At 39.9% G+C, this 16,019-nt stretch overlaps 1 protein-coding gene across 2 annotated transcripts in view; it reads right to left on the bottom strand.

The window, feature by feature from the left end:
* Window positions 1-16,019, bottom strand: part of LOC122789773 (synaptotagmin-like protein 2) — a 1,041,792-nt gene that overhangs the window by 315,164 nt on the left and 710,609 nt on the right. The gene's annotated exons all lie outside the window — the stretch shown is intronic.

Here is a 16,019-nt window from a genome sequence, read left to right as displayed (position 1 = left end):
TGCCCACAGTTGTGGATGTCCCCTTTGTTTTTGTACACTAGCATGAGTATGCTTATTCTTCAGTCCTCAGAGATACACATTTCTATCCACACTGCTATGAATACCCTCAGGAGCCATTTCTCCCCTATCTCACCCAGCATCTTTATCATATCTGCTGTGACTTCATCTGAGCCTGCTGCTTTCCCTGACTTCATCTTCCTTAGTGCTGCTCTTACTTCTTCTAAGGTGGGCTCCTCTTCTGTCATCGTAGGCTGTTTCTGGGGCAGTACAACTTCTGTGGGGTTTTCTTCATTCAGAAGCTGCTGGAAATGCTCCTTCCATCTGCCTTTGATGTCTTGTGGACTGGTGAGCAGGTTGTTGCTGGCATCCCTTAATAAGGGTGTCTGACTATCTTCTTTATCTTTCTGTCTTTGTCTTGCAACCTGATATAGTTTATTTGTGCCCCTTACTGAGTCACTTTCCAGAAGTTGTAGAGTGCCTCCGATGCCCTATTCTTTGCTATTGCAACTACTTTCTTAGCTTCTTTGTTAGCCAACCAGTAGTCCTTCCTAGCCTGGTGAGTATTTTCTATCTCCCACTTCTTCCTGCACTCCTTCTTTCTTTTCATGACTTCACGGACTTCTGCATTCCACCACCAGCTTTCCTTATGTACCTTATTTCCATACCTGGCTCGGCCACATATCTTTTCTGTAGTGCTAACACATGCTGTTTTTAGGCACTGCCACTCTTCTTCAGCTCCACCCATTTCCTCCTCTTCTTGGAGTGTTAGAGCCTTGAGTAATTCCTTGAACTGCTGTACTTTTTCTCTAGTCAACTTTCAGGTCTTCAGTCTGGTCTCTGTTGACCTTGGAGCCTTCTCTGACCACTGCTTGCAGCTGATTGAGGCAATTAGTGGTTTATGCTGTATGCTCTTTCACTGGGGATGACTTTGCAATCATGGATTCTACCCCAGTGCCTTTTCCTTACTAGGAGGAAGTCTACCTGAGTTGCATGTTGGCTACTCTTGTATGCGATCTTGTGACAGTCTGTTTCTGAACCATGTGTTGGCTACTATCAAGCCATTTTCCAGACAGAAGTCTAGAATGGTTTCTCCTTCTTTATTCCTGTTGCCCCACCCATGTTGACCAAGGCAGTTCTCATATCCTGTTATGTCTGTCCTGATATGTGCATTCAAGTCACCCATTATCAACACCAATTCATGTTGAACTGCTTTATCTAGTAGGTCCTGCAGCTGCTGTCTGAATGCACTCTTTTCTTCACTATCACAACCCTGCTGTGGAGCATAGGATATGAATACTGCCCTATCATTACACTGGAGTCTTATTGCCATGAGTCTGTCATTTAATTCTGATGATATCCCTCAATGCCTTCTTTAGCCGCTCTCTCACCACAATTCCTACACCATTTCTAGCCTGTCCCTCACCTGAGTAGTACAGTCTGGATCCCAAGCCAAGTAGCTTTCTTGCACTGCCCTTCCATCTCATCTCTTGGATACATAGTATTTCCATCCTCCTCCGTATCATCATGTCATCCACTTCCAAGCTGCATCCTGTCAGTGAACCTACATTAAGTGTAGCAATTCTCAGTTCATTTTTTGGCAGGTTGGTTGATTTTATGTCCAGCTTTCGCTCAACAGAGCTATGCCAGGTAACCCAGGCTGGACACTGGCCAGCCAGTAGCTTATTGACCCAATGCCCACCATTAGCAAGGGTCCCTGGCATGGGTTAGAGTAGGCAGGGTCCTCAACCCACTTATCACTGATAGCTACCCCATTTTTGGTGACATTAGTCAACATGACCGAATAATCTACAGCCATATTTTACACTGTCTAGTGGCTAGCCATGCCACGGCATGCAGTATGTGATCAGTGTTCTCCTATCTTCAGGATACTGTGCACCACAGTAGATGCCGAAAGTGGTTGGTCTGTACAACATTTCCCCCTATAGGGCACCATGTAGAGTCTGTGCTGCTGCCCACAGCTCCATTCATTGGTGAGTTTGAGATGGAAACACTCAGCATGTTTTTCGGCCATGGGAGAAACCCCACGGAGACACAGGGAGAACATGCAAACTCCAAACAGGCATTGGTCAGAGGTCAGGATCAATCCTTGTGCATGGAAGGCGAAGACCTTAACCATTAAGCCATCTGGTCTCTTCAGTATTCTTTAGATTCGGTACTTGTTTCAGTCTTGCAGATCTAACTTTTTGTGTATTGCATATCATTGTAAATAGTTTGTGTACACTGTGTTTGTTTTTTGCAAATTAAATTCCTGTGAATTATATTTTCTTTTCAAACAATTTCTACATTGTGTTTCTGTTCCTTTGCAAATAAGCTGAACTACAGATCTGTCTCATTATTTATGCTTCCACAACAGTTACCTTTTTCTGGTGGTTCTACTAATTTCTATACTGAAATTAGTGGAACCAAAAACTTCTAACTCTTTCCCTTAACAAAAGCTGAAAATGATTATATATTAGTGTGCCCTTTGTACTTTCTAGCGAGCAAGTAATATCTTGAATCATGCATTTTGAAAAACTTGAGCCAGGAAATGAGCCAATTCACCAAAAGAAGCAGGCTTCAGTATGAGCAAAAATACCACTGAAAAATGGAAAAGGATTTGTTGTACTGTGTTTAAAAAATGAAATATACACACAAAAGCCACCTAATAAACAAGGCTCCCATATCCTGCAAAAACTGGGCAGGAACATACACATCCATCTATTCTTTACCTGGCTACTACATAATAGTACCCTGGCAGTGTCATTGCTTGGACTGAAATCACCCACCATTTTCTGTAAAATACTGCCTGTCCACAGAGCATATTTAAATTGTTATTTTCACATTTATCCTGTACAAGAGTATTCTATCCATGGGTATGTCTTGTGACTTTACTTCTGCTATTCCACTCTTTCAACAGCTTTGTAGTCCCAAACAGTATAAGCTAATGGAGTCTATAGAAACAAAATCTAGTGGCAACACTGCTTCCATACATCCCAATATCCTAATGTTATTTTGTCCCATTGCCTTATTTTGTTGTACATTTAAATCACATGAGTTGACAAAGTCCCTCACATGTCTTATTGATGTCCATATTCCTTATTTTTCCCTAGGTTTTGCATTTAATGCCCACTGCCACATCAGCATCCCCCTAGGTTTCCCTAAATATATCTCTTCACCCTGGTAATAGATCATCTGAGGGCTTTATCATGCCTCTTTGTCTGGCCTGCCATAACATAGCATGGCAAGTGTCATAAAGCCATGCCTGCCCAAAAGCCTAGTTGATTAGACAGATTTTTTTCTTTACCAGTGAATCAGTGCTGTCTTGAGTCCACTGCGGTTACTGGCTTAATTAACATGTGCTTTTTTTTACCTTCTTTAGAACTGATGGCTGAGGATAACTGGTTTCCAGTTTGTTATGAAATGCTATTTTACATTTTCTGGGATCATGGTAATCTCCAATGATTTGTTAAGGCTAGTAATTTTAATTAGTCCAAATATGCTTGGGATGAACAGCATTAGGTCTCTGCCTTATCTTTTTAGTTTTCATGACTAATGCCTTACTATGTTGACTTTGTTTTCATAACAAATTTTGTGTAAAAGCTACTTGTAATGAAATGTATTCAGTTCAGGTCATGTGAAAAGCTAAGTTAATACTTGCTTATGACTAGTATGTATCCTGTGCAAGGATTTTGTGAAGAAGTCTTTGCTGAGCCAAACTAACCACTTTCCAGTGGGTGTAGTCTATACACAGCTCTGTATATGTAGTTTTCAAATTTGGCTGAATGGGATTTCTACATCTCTGCATTCTGGTGACCCCCAAGTTAACAGCAGGGGGTACAGAAGGCTTTTCCCTGCAAACATTGTTTCATTCAGTAGATGGATTATTTCTAAATTCGCTCAGTTCACAATTTTCCACGGATTGAAGAGCATTATCAGTGGACTTTTAAATTGTAATGATTAGAAGTGCATTCTACAAAACTGTTCTCAGAAAAGTGTTGTTCACACTATGTTTCCTATAGTTTATTGAGTGACATATCACTATGTCACAAGGTTATAAATAGAACGTGCTGGAGGGACAGATTCATCACCCAGAGACTCCCTATGCTGTGGAACAAAATTGGCCTTGTTCAAGAGGAATCTTGACCAATGGATGGATTACTTCAGTGTCACTGCTTGACAGAGGCACAGAAAAATGATAGGCATAGTTTTTATTCCTAGGCTTATAAATGCCCTTGGGCAGATAGCCTAGTATGAACCTATGAACCTATGAACCTATATGTTAAAATACTTCCCATCTTTGAAGGGAAGGGGTCATTTTTAAAGTACAGCAATTTCAGACGTGAGTGACTGGCTTATAATGCCCCACCGACCTAGCTTCATACCCATTAGTGATGTGAAGACATTAGTTAAACTGTAGGGCTGGAACTTGTACATTTATTTTATTTTTATTTTATTTTATTTTATTTTACATTTGTTAACCGGGCTAGTCTGGCTGGATTTCATGTCCATTTTCAGCAGAGGCACTATCAGACTATAACACTACAGTTTAAAAAGTCACTAATAAACTAACAATAAAAATAATGTTGTAAGGCACAAAACAAACGCATATACAGTTTTCCTGGACTAGTCTGAGTAGATGACATGTCACAGTATCATAAAATAAAATTTACAGTTAAAAAATATTACTAGTCACAAGTCAAGACAACAAATCAGGCATTGGCAAAAAGCAGGAGACAGTTAATGTACAGTGCTAACTATGCAGGCTGGAAGTGTAACAGGTATTATGTAGTTAGAGATAAGGAAAAAGCAGAAATGAAGTAAACAGAATGTGGAAAAAGTACAGTTTCTGTTTGGTACAAGTATTATGGGCATAGTAAAGCTGAGGGTGATGAATGCAAAGGTAGAAGGAATATAGGAAACAGATGGTCTGAGGAAGTCAAACAGAATCTTGAATTAAAGAGTGATGGTACTTTGCTCAGCTCAGTCGGGATTGGAGCATGGGCATAGCCAGTGAATTAGTAAGTGATTTCTCATCTGTTTTTGCAATATGAACCGATAGTGTTAATCACCTGATTTATTATGAGATTTCAGAGTAGTAACTAGAAGCTTGTTGGCTGATCTTAGTGTAGTGAGATTTTTATAAGGTGTGATGAGGTTATTCAGTATGGGTGTGTTGGAGGGGTAATGTAGAATTTTAAAAGTGATGATTAGTTGTTGTAGGAGTATTAGGTTTGGAAGTTCAAGCCAGTTAAGTTTCTTTAAGTTAAGGCAGTGATGAGTATGGAATGGAGAGCCAGTGGCAAATCTGGCAATACTGTGGTAGGCTATATTCAGTTTCTGAAGATTAGCTTTAGATATGTTGATAAAGAAGGAGAGGCATACATTAATGTAGAAATGAGGTGAGTTTGAGACACTCGGGATGTGGCAGTAAGAAAGGGCTTAAGTCTGTAAAGGGCACCAATCTTTTTATTGACTGTCTTGATAGTTAAATCAATGTGATAGTCAAAATTTAGCTGATTGTCGATGGTGCAGTTTTGTGGAATAGTCAGGTTTGATGACAGTGCCATTACAGGACACAATGGAATAAGTGATTGAGGTGGATTTGGTGAAAAGTAGTAGTTTGGTTTTTGGGATTTGATGAAGCAGAGCAGATGAGAGTGGAATCATCTGCATACTGTATACAAGTGGATGTGGGGAGGGAAGTGGGCAGGTTATTTATGAAAATAGAGAAAAGTAGGGGACCTAAGATGGATCCTTGTGGGGCCAATAGTAACTGGGAGTTGAGAGGATAGATGGCTGTCCCAGAGGACTGCTTGTTTTCTATTAGTCAAGTATGAGTCAAACCACTGTATTGCTTGTGAATCAAGTGAGAGGGATTTTAAGGTATCGAGGAGAAGTTGATGGTTGACCATATTTTGAGAGGTCCAAGAATAGCGCAGAGGAGAACAGGTTGTTATTGCGATTTTTATTGATAGTGTAGTGAAGGAGAGAAGGGCAGTTGAAGTACTGTGGTAGGGCCTAAAACCATGTTGTGAGTCTACAAGCAAGTTGTTATTCAAGAGATAATGTAGGAGTTGATGGTGTATACAGCGTTCCATTATTTTGGATAGAATAATATGGGAGATTTTCCAACAGGATGGGATTTTGGATTCAGTTATAGTTTTGTTTATTAAGATGGAGACTGGGTAGGCTATTTAGGTTGCAGCTAGTTGCAGATATTCAGCTGGTTGAGTTTAGATAGTAGTTATTAAACTTTAGCATGTGGGTGCTGTTATGAGTGGGGGTAATTTGGAGTGATGGGAGTCATGGTGCTTGCCAGTGAGGTGACTGTTTGAGAGAAGAAGTTGTTGAAAGTGTTGGCTATTATGTTAGGTTGGGTCTGTGCTAGGCTAGTTGGGGTAGGTGTTTTGGTGTTACCTGGATGGAGTAGTTTGTTTATTCCTGACCAAAATTGTTTTGGGTTTTGGTTTTGGTTTTGTTGATATTGAAAGTGGTAGTTTTTTTTATCCAGATAGGTAAGTTTCTTTGTTTTGTTTCTTAGATGTTTGAAGTTTTGATGGTCAGTAGGGTTTTTTGTGGACCTCCATTTAGTCTATAGTTTATTTCTAGCTCGCATAGTTTGTTTAGTTGTTTTCGAGAGCCATGGGGCTGCTTTGGAACTGACTCTAATTAAGCGGGATGGGGCATGCTGGTTTAGAATTTGTAGGAAGGTATTGTTGAAATGGGTTACTGCTTCATCTATTGGGAGGTGTTTTAGAGTTGACCAGTTATATTCCTTGAGTTCATTTTGAAAGGATGCTAGGTTGAAATCTGTTTTGTTGTATTTGGATAAGTAGTTAGCTTGGGATTGTTGAATTTTTGTTTAGTGATAAAGGTAAGGAGGTGGTCGCTGATATTGTCAGGGAGTATTCCTGTTTTATAGGAGAGGGGATTGTTGTTGGTCAGTATCAAGTCTAGAATGGTTTGTTTGTGGGTGGATTTATGTATTCTAGTAGGGGAGTTAATGGTTTGATGAAAGTTAAAGAGATTTAGGTGAATGGTGGGTTTGGGAGATATGCAGGAGTTCCAGTCAATATTGAAGTCGCCTAAGATTATGGTTTCCTAAGCTACAGGAGACCCAGCTTAGGATATTTTCTAGAGTGTTGATGTTCTTGCCTGGAGGGATGTAGGAACATATTATATTTATAGCTTTGGATTTATTAACTTGGAGTTTGGAACAAAGTATTTCAGCATTTGCTGGGGAGGGGGGCAAGGAGTCAATTAAGGCTACCTGAAGTTGGGATTTGTATAGGACGATCTTGCCTTAAGGTGCTATAGCCTGGGGGAGTGAATTTGTTGTCTTTGGTACTGGGTTTAAGCCAGGTTTCAGTGAGACAGAGAATATCAAAGGTGTAGAAATCAATTAAGGCATGGAGTTGTGTGACTTTGTTGTTGATGCTACGAATATTTAGGTGAGCAATAGAGAGGGAGTCAGTGGAGAAGGGTGAGCCAGAACAGTTAGCAGTTTGGTTTGAAGGGGTGTGGTTGAGGAGGGTATTGGGACCGGGGTTGGGGTGGATGTCCCCATGTATCAGTAACAGTGTTTGTGGGACTTGAAAGACTTTTATGTATTTGATGGGTATTAGATATTACATGATTAAAGTGGTGGAATTGTGTCACCATTAAGTGAACAGAACTACCTATAGAGGTTACCAAATTAAGGTTCTGAGGAAGAGCATATAGGATGAAGGTTCACAGGAAAGTTGATGTGAGATTCTGTCCCACTTAATGTCCTAAGGAGTTGGAAATATAATTCCAGAATGGAACACTGAAGTCCACCACCATCCTCTTGGTGAATAATAGTGTAAATTGTCCAGCTCTTCAGGAATGTGTGTTGATGTAGTTTGTTCAAACATGGAGGACATGTGTAAACAGACCAGTCATGAACAGGCATGGAGAAGCATTTGCCTCATATGTTTACTGCAGTTAAATTATAGTAAAACACAAGGTTTTAGAAACTTTTTGTTCTGATTTAATATGAAGATGGATGAACAATTCTTAGTTTTTCAGGTTTGCATAGACTTCAACATTTTTCCTTTCATGACACCACATTAAGAAGATTTTTGCCTTTTATTTGTGTTACTCCATGAATTATATGGTGGGTGCTGATCACCAGTTATAATGGTTTGCGTCCATCAAGTTTAGTGGCAGTCAAGTTCTGAGTCCAAGGCCTTCTAACTTAGCCCCCCCCCCCGCCATCTAGTAACCTGACATCTTTGTGAGATTACAGCAGGAAGTGCACAGGTGAGCTGAATGTTATGTTGACATTTTGTTTTGACACATAATGTAACGGAATCCATTGAGATGGGGAATGCACTAGCTTTGGTGCAGTTAAGAAACAGTTAACCTTTCAAAAGCTTATTTTTTATCTTTTATTTCCACATTTTGTTTTTAAATTCTTGTTTCAAACTTAAAAACAACTGATGTACTGATTTTTCTAACTATTTTGTCTTACAGCCTCTCAAATTACTTGCACAAACTTAAGAATTGACTGCCATTTTGGCCAGTTTTTGATGTTGGCTCAGTGGACAGGCAAGTGTTACATAGCACTATAGTATGAAAAATTATATGAGTCACTTACAAGTTGGCTTGGGATTGATGAAGGCCTGACACCTCCTGTCAGGGCTGGCATTAATGAGTCCATTAACATAAGCATAAGGATAATATCTGAGCTGCTGCAAGGTGGCAGATCAGTCAGCTTTGCAAACAGCTTGTATTCCAGGGTAGATCATAGCCGGCCTTAGGCATAGGCCAACTAGGGGGCCGCCTAGGGCACAGATCCAGCCACGGCACTTTTCCAGTAAACTGGATGGTGTAACTAGACCAGGACGGGGGCACCAGGTGGTGTGTGGGGGGGGGGGCACTGTGGAGCCCTTTTGCCTAGGGCACCATTTGACCTAAGGCCAATCCTGAGGTAGATGCACCTAACTTTCTTGAACTTTGGTCTCTCACATCGGTAGAATCGATTGTTTACATCCCTTGTGTGATTTGGTCATACAGCTGGATTATGTCACATCTACAATAACTATGTGATGAGCATGTGCGTTGGAATTCCCTCCTTTTCTGAACACATTGGTTTAGTCTATCTGTCCCCTCTTCCAATAAGTCTAGGCCATTTACTCCTTTGCCATTGAAAATGTGGCCACTGACTTGGGGCAAAGCCAAACGGAGAGGTCCCTAATCCAAACAGGAATGTTGGTTACTTGGCCACTAACCATCTATGGGACCATCAGCCTTTATTACAGCCAGTGGCTTAACAGAGATCATCTGTCCACAAGGCATCCTAACTAGCAACCTAAGGGCCTATGGAAAGATGTAGCTCACTAGTCCTCAGCTGCTGCTACTGCTGCTTCCCTGATGTATATGATCTGTAAGTAAACCTTTACCAGCTGTGACTGCTGGATGTTTTATAATAGGTCTTCAGTCTGCTGCTTGGTGGCTGATGTGAGCACCTGCGTCACTACAGGGACATGATACGCCTTCCCTGCATGTATGCATGCATGCTACCACACATGTGCAACTAAAGGCTTTCACTGGCTTGGCAATTCCAACCACATAGCCTTGGTCTGACTGTATTTTGGCAGTGTGCAAGTCCCTGTTAGTATGGTGGCAGTTTCCTTCCTAGCCTATCCCTCCTGCACTCCCCATACCACCCCCGTCATAATTTTGTCTTGACTGCCACTGCTGTCATTTACTCTCATCTTCAGTGGTTGTTTTACCTCTCTCTCTCCTTTTAGCACATTATGATTTGTTGAACAGCTTTAGCAATCCTTTCCTTCATTCCATTACTTTAAAGGTAGCATATGCTAAATGTGTTTTCTTGACTATTTTTATAGTATAGTTGCATGGGAACTGAAGCAATCCTGAATAGTGTATTCCTTGCCTCACACTTTCAGACAGCAGCTGAAGTGCTAGCAATGTCTGATTAGTGACATGCAGGACTACTGCAGTGTATGTCTAGGAACACACAGTTTTGCACTTCTGCATCAAGCCACCAGATAAATTATGATGGGAAGTGAGGTACAGATGACTCCCTTATTGGTAAGCAGTTTGAGTTAGCTGCATTGTCACATGTTTTGGAGAGAGAGATTTCAAAACTGAACATTTTACTGACTGGGAAGGATAGCCTGCAAAACATTCAAGAAATGGGGAATCTTTGGCTTCTGATATTTTCATTTGTAAAGCTGTATTTCAGCTGAAAGGCAGAATTGTCCACAGGGATGCCAGATTTCTTACGGGGCAGGTAGGGACAAAAAAAAAATCCTTCATGCTAAATGAAGACCAAAAAAAAAAAGTCTTTAATGCAGAATACCTTGCAGTTCCACATTAAACACAAGTAGCTCTGTGTTTGGCGAGTTTTGATTGGCCCATATGCCGATACACGAGCCAATCAAAAAATCGCACAGTGGACCCTCTTCTGTTCAATGTGGAACATTAGGCAGTTCTGCATTAAACAGAAGCAGTTCTGTTTTGCAATTTTTTTATTGGCTCGTATACCGGCATATGGGCCAATCAAAGAAAACAAAGCGGAGGCTATTTCGCTGGGATTTTAACTGGCAGTGTGGGACTTGGGATCGGGCTGCTGATCACGGGACAGTCCTGCTCAAATAGGGATGTCTGGCAACCCTGATTGTCCATAACAAGGTCCTACTAAAGTAATACTATTAGCTACCAAAAGAAAACTGAAAAATGGAAATCAAAACCAACTGTAACTGAACTTCTGAGTACTGTAAACTGGAAGTTAGAGCTTTAGAAAAGGACGTAGCAACTTAAATAGAAATAAATGAATTCTTGGGGAACAGTACATGTAGGAAGAGTGCAACTTAAAGGAAGATGTGAAATGAGCAATTTATATAATGTTGAAGTGAATGAAAATTATTAAATGTGTACTGCATGAAAATAAATACTGTATATGTACCTATCTTACTTTTTTAATGTCATGCTTAATAATGATGTTTAAAAAACTTAATAGAAAAGCAGAGCTGGAACAGTCAAACTATGTACCCAAATTTCAGCAAAGAACACATTACAAAACAGTGATTTTGTATAAATTTTACCAACCTGTTGGCCTACTGGAGGCTTGTACTTAAGTGTCACAGGAACAGCCAGTAGGGGAAGAGAGTTTCTAAGGCAGGTTTTAAAGAATATAACTGAAAGCAAATCTCATAAGTTAGATGGCAGACAGTGCTGGTTTGTTAATGAGGCATGGCTCAGGATGAGAAGTGGAAGTTGCAAAGCCAAATGGGTGAGGTTATTCCATAAAGTAGCCTGAAACATAGCATTGGTGTGGTCCTGATTGTGACAGCAAGGTTATTCCAGGATTTATTCAGGATTTGTATGTTGCAGTGGAGGAGTGTGAATTTCCCACATTGTTGAAATGCAGAGCTTCTGTAAGGAACTTAATTGAAAAGTGATGGGGAGCAGGTGGGACTTCTCCACTGTAGGAGTGAATTGAGGAAAAGGCATGCATCTGGGTAATGTAGTACTGAGTAGTGCATTGCCATGGTTACAAAGGTTTAGTCTACTCTTGAGCTCAAGCAGGTCACCTGGGAGAACTGTTAGAGGTGAAATGTGAAACCCAGTGGTATGCACGTTTGAGTTTTACTGAACCTGTTACTTGTAAAGAGAGAGAAACATTACAATTTTTAGGTAGAAGGACAGCAGTGGTTGTAGTTAATCTAGTTAGTGGCGGTAAGGTGTTTTTGATACATTAGAGAGCCAAGGTTGTGGTTACATTTTTATGAATTACTCTGTCAAAGTAATAGTTAAATTTGAGTAGTAGGTGAAAGTGGATATCTAATAGTTAAAGGTTGATACTAGTTTGATGCATATCCATCCACAATCCCCTTTCCCATTTTTTCACTTGGGGATCAGGATGCCATTTCAACAGTGACAACCAACTGGAGCAAAGGTTGACACCACTGAATGGCTAACCCTGCCACTGTTTGATGCACATATTGTCAGTAATTTGATGTTTGGATTGTGAATATTAGGATGGAAGAGTGTGTTTCTGTTGTATTACTTTTAAATTTTAGGCTGGAGTCTTTAATCCCTTTTGAATAGACTTATACACTCTGAATTGTTATATTACTTTGTGTAACAGGCTGGGAATCATTGGTTATATCTAATTTGAACAAAGCCAGCATGACATAAACTGGATGCAACTGAGGCTCACAGACATACGTTTTGTTTGCCTAGCTGATTTGTGTTGTGGTGGGGAGATATAAACCTGAGTACATTTTCCAAAGTAGCTGTAAAACCAATCTATGATTAACACAGGTGGGATAATTTGGAAAATGGAAGGTTATGACTAACCATGCTAACAGGTCTGACCAGTCACTGTAAGACTAACATGTAAAACCTGTTTTTTTATTTAGTCTCCTTTACTTTTATCAAGTTTGCATTAATTTGTCTTTTATACATGCACTAAATTAGACCAATCACATTAATAAATGGTGATTACTGTAATTAAGTTCCTGGAATTATAGTTTATAATGACCAGTATGCAAATCAGTGTCAGTCACTGATGTCTTGCAACCCTGTTCCATGAGCTGCAGTGATCAGTGTTTACCTTATTGAAGGGGTTCAAATATTAATAGATTATCTAAATTTTAAGTTTTGTAGTAAGATATTAATTTGTTCCAAGAAAACACACACGAATGGGAAAGATGACAATCACAAAACTGAGATTACTTTTACTCTTAATATTAAATCTGGTCTTTCAGTTGTTTATTCAAACGTAACTCAATGGTGCAGAGGAATAAAGCCCTGTCTGTACCCCAGATGACCCATGCTAGATTTACAGCATAGGAGCTACATGGACCAGGTGGGGGTAGAGAGGCTGGTGAACTCTGTGCTGCAAGAAGTGTGCTCCTTGGTCAGGATGAGCATGTGCTGAAGCATGCATGCACCTCCTGAGGACAGCCATAGGGCGGATGAGCATGTGCTGAAGCATGCATACACCTCCTGAAGACAGCCATAGGACAGCTGACAAGGCCACCATGAGACAGTGTCCGAGGGAATGCTCTCCAGCAGCAGTATGGCATTGGATCAGCATTCTTGTCTCTACACTAGCCCTAGACATGTGTCGGGCAGTGCCCGTGGGAGAGGTAAAGATGATTGCAGCAGGCCTGATGAATGAGGAAAGGAGCTGATAGCAAATGATGGCCAGCTGCAGGGAGCTAAAAAATAGTAAAAGTTGTCTCCTCCACATTGTTTTCAGGTATTGCTTTAAAGAATTTATTTTGAGCCATGAGTACTGAACTTCTAAAACAATCCAAAGCATTTTCAAAGAGCTATAGCCAAGTAATTTGGTGCCCCCTCAAACCAAAAAAGATTTTTCTGAAGTTATAATTTATAACATCTCTTCCCTTACACTTTTCTGCCAGTATAATTTACTTCCTCAGCCTGCTCTTTCCATTAGTCCTGCTGGATAGTATGTTATTTGAACGGAGGTTGTTCTGTGTTGCTTTTGAAAAATCTACTGCTCAGTTAAACAAAATAACCATCTCATCTGCCCATACTCCAATGACATTGGCATGCCCTGTAAAGTTGTATTTTGCTTGCACTTGTCACCCAGAATACCAAGTTTATAGTTATGCATTTCCTCTGCTTTGTATGTACCAGCGTCACAAGCTCATATATGCATTCAAGTATTACATTGCTGACATTTTGTTTTGCTTGGATCAGATATCATTAATGATGTGCTAAAATTACAGTTGTTCATGTGTAAGTATTGCATATTCAAGTGTTGATAGCTGTTGATGCATGTCCCTGCTTTTCCAATAATACTGTCTGTAGGTGCATGCTGCATTTCCCTGCTTTACCAGTAATACTGTCTGTAGGTGCATACTGCATGTGTATGTAAAATATACACGTGTGTGTGTGTGTGTGTGTGTGTATATTATATACAGTGTCACACACACACACACACACACATATATATATATATATATATATATATATATATATACAGACACACACACACACACACACACACACACACACACACACACACACACACACACACATACATATTGCAATGAGATGTACTGCCATAGTTTAGCATGCTATTTAGAAGAAAGTAGGAAAGTATTTCTTACAGGACATTGTTTTCACAAGAAAACTGCCTGAATCAGCACTGTCTTGACAAAAGAGGGATGAGCGGCAAATCTTACCCAGCTACTAGTTTGCATTCCATTATCTTCTTGATGAAGATACTTGCAAGGTATTATTGGGGGTTTTAATGTTTTTCTTATTTCAGTTTTTTATTTAGTAACAAAAAAAAGTAAGGCTATAGTTGCAACTTAATTAAGTAACATACTGTCACACAGTATGCAAGTATGCCGATCTGATGTAACTGGGAATGGAATCATTGGCTCTATGTGTGATAAAGGAAAATATTGCCAGCCCAGCTATCTGGAATTTTGTAAATAAGTTTATATCATTTGTGAATATTGATATAATTTATACAGAACTGTATGTTATGTACTGAGCTAAAATGTAACCACAGCATACCCTGCTGACTTAGAACAGAAAATAAGTTGAAATTAGATTACGATTGTGCTATAAAAGTTCTCTCTCAGTTTCAGTATAGCAGACACAATATCTAGAACTTGAAGTTTTTGTATTGTCTTGAAAGAGAAGTAATTACTAGGTTTAAAATGTAAAAAGTGTTTTATTGCTTTATGACTTCCTAGCAGCTGTACAGTTCTAAGAGATATGTATTTCTAACAGAAAGATGTTAAATTATGTCAGTTTCTGTTTTAGCCTGGGAACTAAAGTCAGGTGACAAAAAGTGATGTCATCCAAGCTAACCCAGCAGTAATATATTGATTTAAGAACTCTCTCAGATAGAGACTGGTTATTTTATATTTTGTCTTGGACCTAGCAAGAACATTCACTCATCATCATCATCATCATCATCATCATCATCATCATCATCATCATCATATTCATTCATTCATCCATTCATCTATCCATCATCCATCCACCTGCCTCTATAAGTAAGATTTAGGGAATTGTATCTCTCTTAGATATAGATAAGAACACAGTAAAGATTAGTTTAGATGTTTTCTGTATTTCTTTGAGACTGTCCTGCAATGTTGTTTTAAAATATTTCCTGTGATTTTTAACTCTGAAGTTACTGTGTTTTTTGACTGAGTATTGTCTTGTTCTTTTATTATTTATTATTAAATATATTTAAACTATCTTTGTGGCTGATATTTGTGAGATGTGTTTAAACTCTAAGAGTACTTGCATATGTATTTGGTGACACTGTACAGGCCACTCCTAAATAGCCTTGCATGTCTTAGTCGGACTACCATTTGGATAATAGTAAGGATGGTGCAGTGGTAACGCTGTCGCCCCACAGCAAGAGGTTCTCCAGTTCCATTCTCGGCTGGGATGCCTTCTGTGCGGAGTCTGCATGTCCTCTCTGTATTCGTGTGGGTTTCCTCCAGGTGCTCCGGTTTCCTCCCACGTTATAAAGACATGTGTCTGGAGCATTTTTCCCTGGGCCTCTGCTGAAAATTGGCTCATTCCAAGTTGGACTTTCCCGGTTAACAAATATTAAAAAAAAAAAAAAAAAATGACACAGTAGGATTGGACACCCTTTGTAAGGGCCTTGTAGTAGCTGACAAGTAGGGTTTGGTGGCAATGGAAACTACCTTACAGTCTTGTCAGAAGAGGGCATAGCTAGTAAACCTGTGCCAGCCTTCCCCAGGTGTATGTGTGGGTGTTTGTATATAAACCAAATCTCAAAGTGTGCGTGTGTCAGGTACTTGGGCAGGGACACGAATCACTGGTTGGACAGAGAGGGTTCTGGAAGTCTTGGCTTCGCCCCTCAGCTGAGATCTTAACCCTATAACTGCACCAGTGGGGAGACTTACTGGGGATCTGGAGAAAGAGGGAGAAACCAACCCCAGACTGACTGTAATCTCTGTGTGCTCCTAAGGAAAATTGCACTTTACTTTCTGTGT

Source organism: Protopterus annectens, chromosome 15.part0 (genome assembly GCF_019279795.1).
Source record: "Protopterus annectens isolate FY-2018-M chromosome 15.part0, PAN1.0, whole genome shotgun sequence".
NCBI classification, from domain to species: Eukaryota; Metazoa; Chordata; order Ceratodontiformes; family Protopteridae; genus Protopterus; species Protopterus annectens.
The sequence above is the reverse complement of the archived record's forward strand: the minus strand, read 5'-3'. Positions and strand labels throughout refer to the sequence as shown.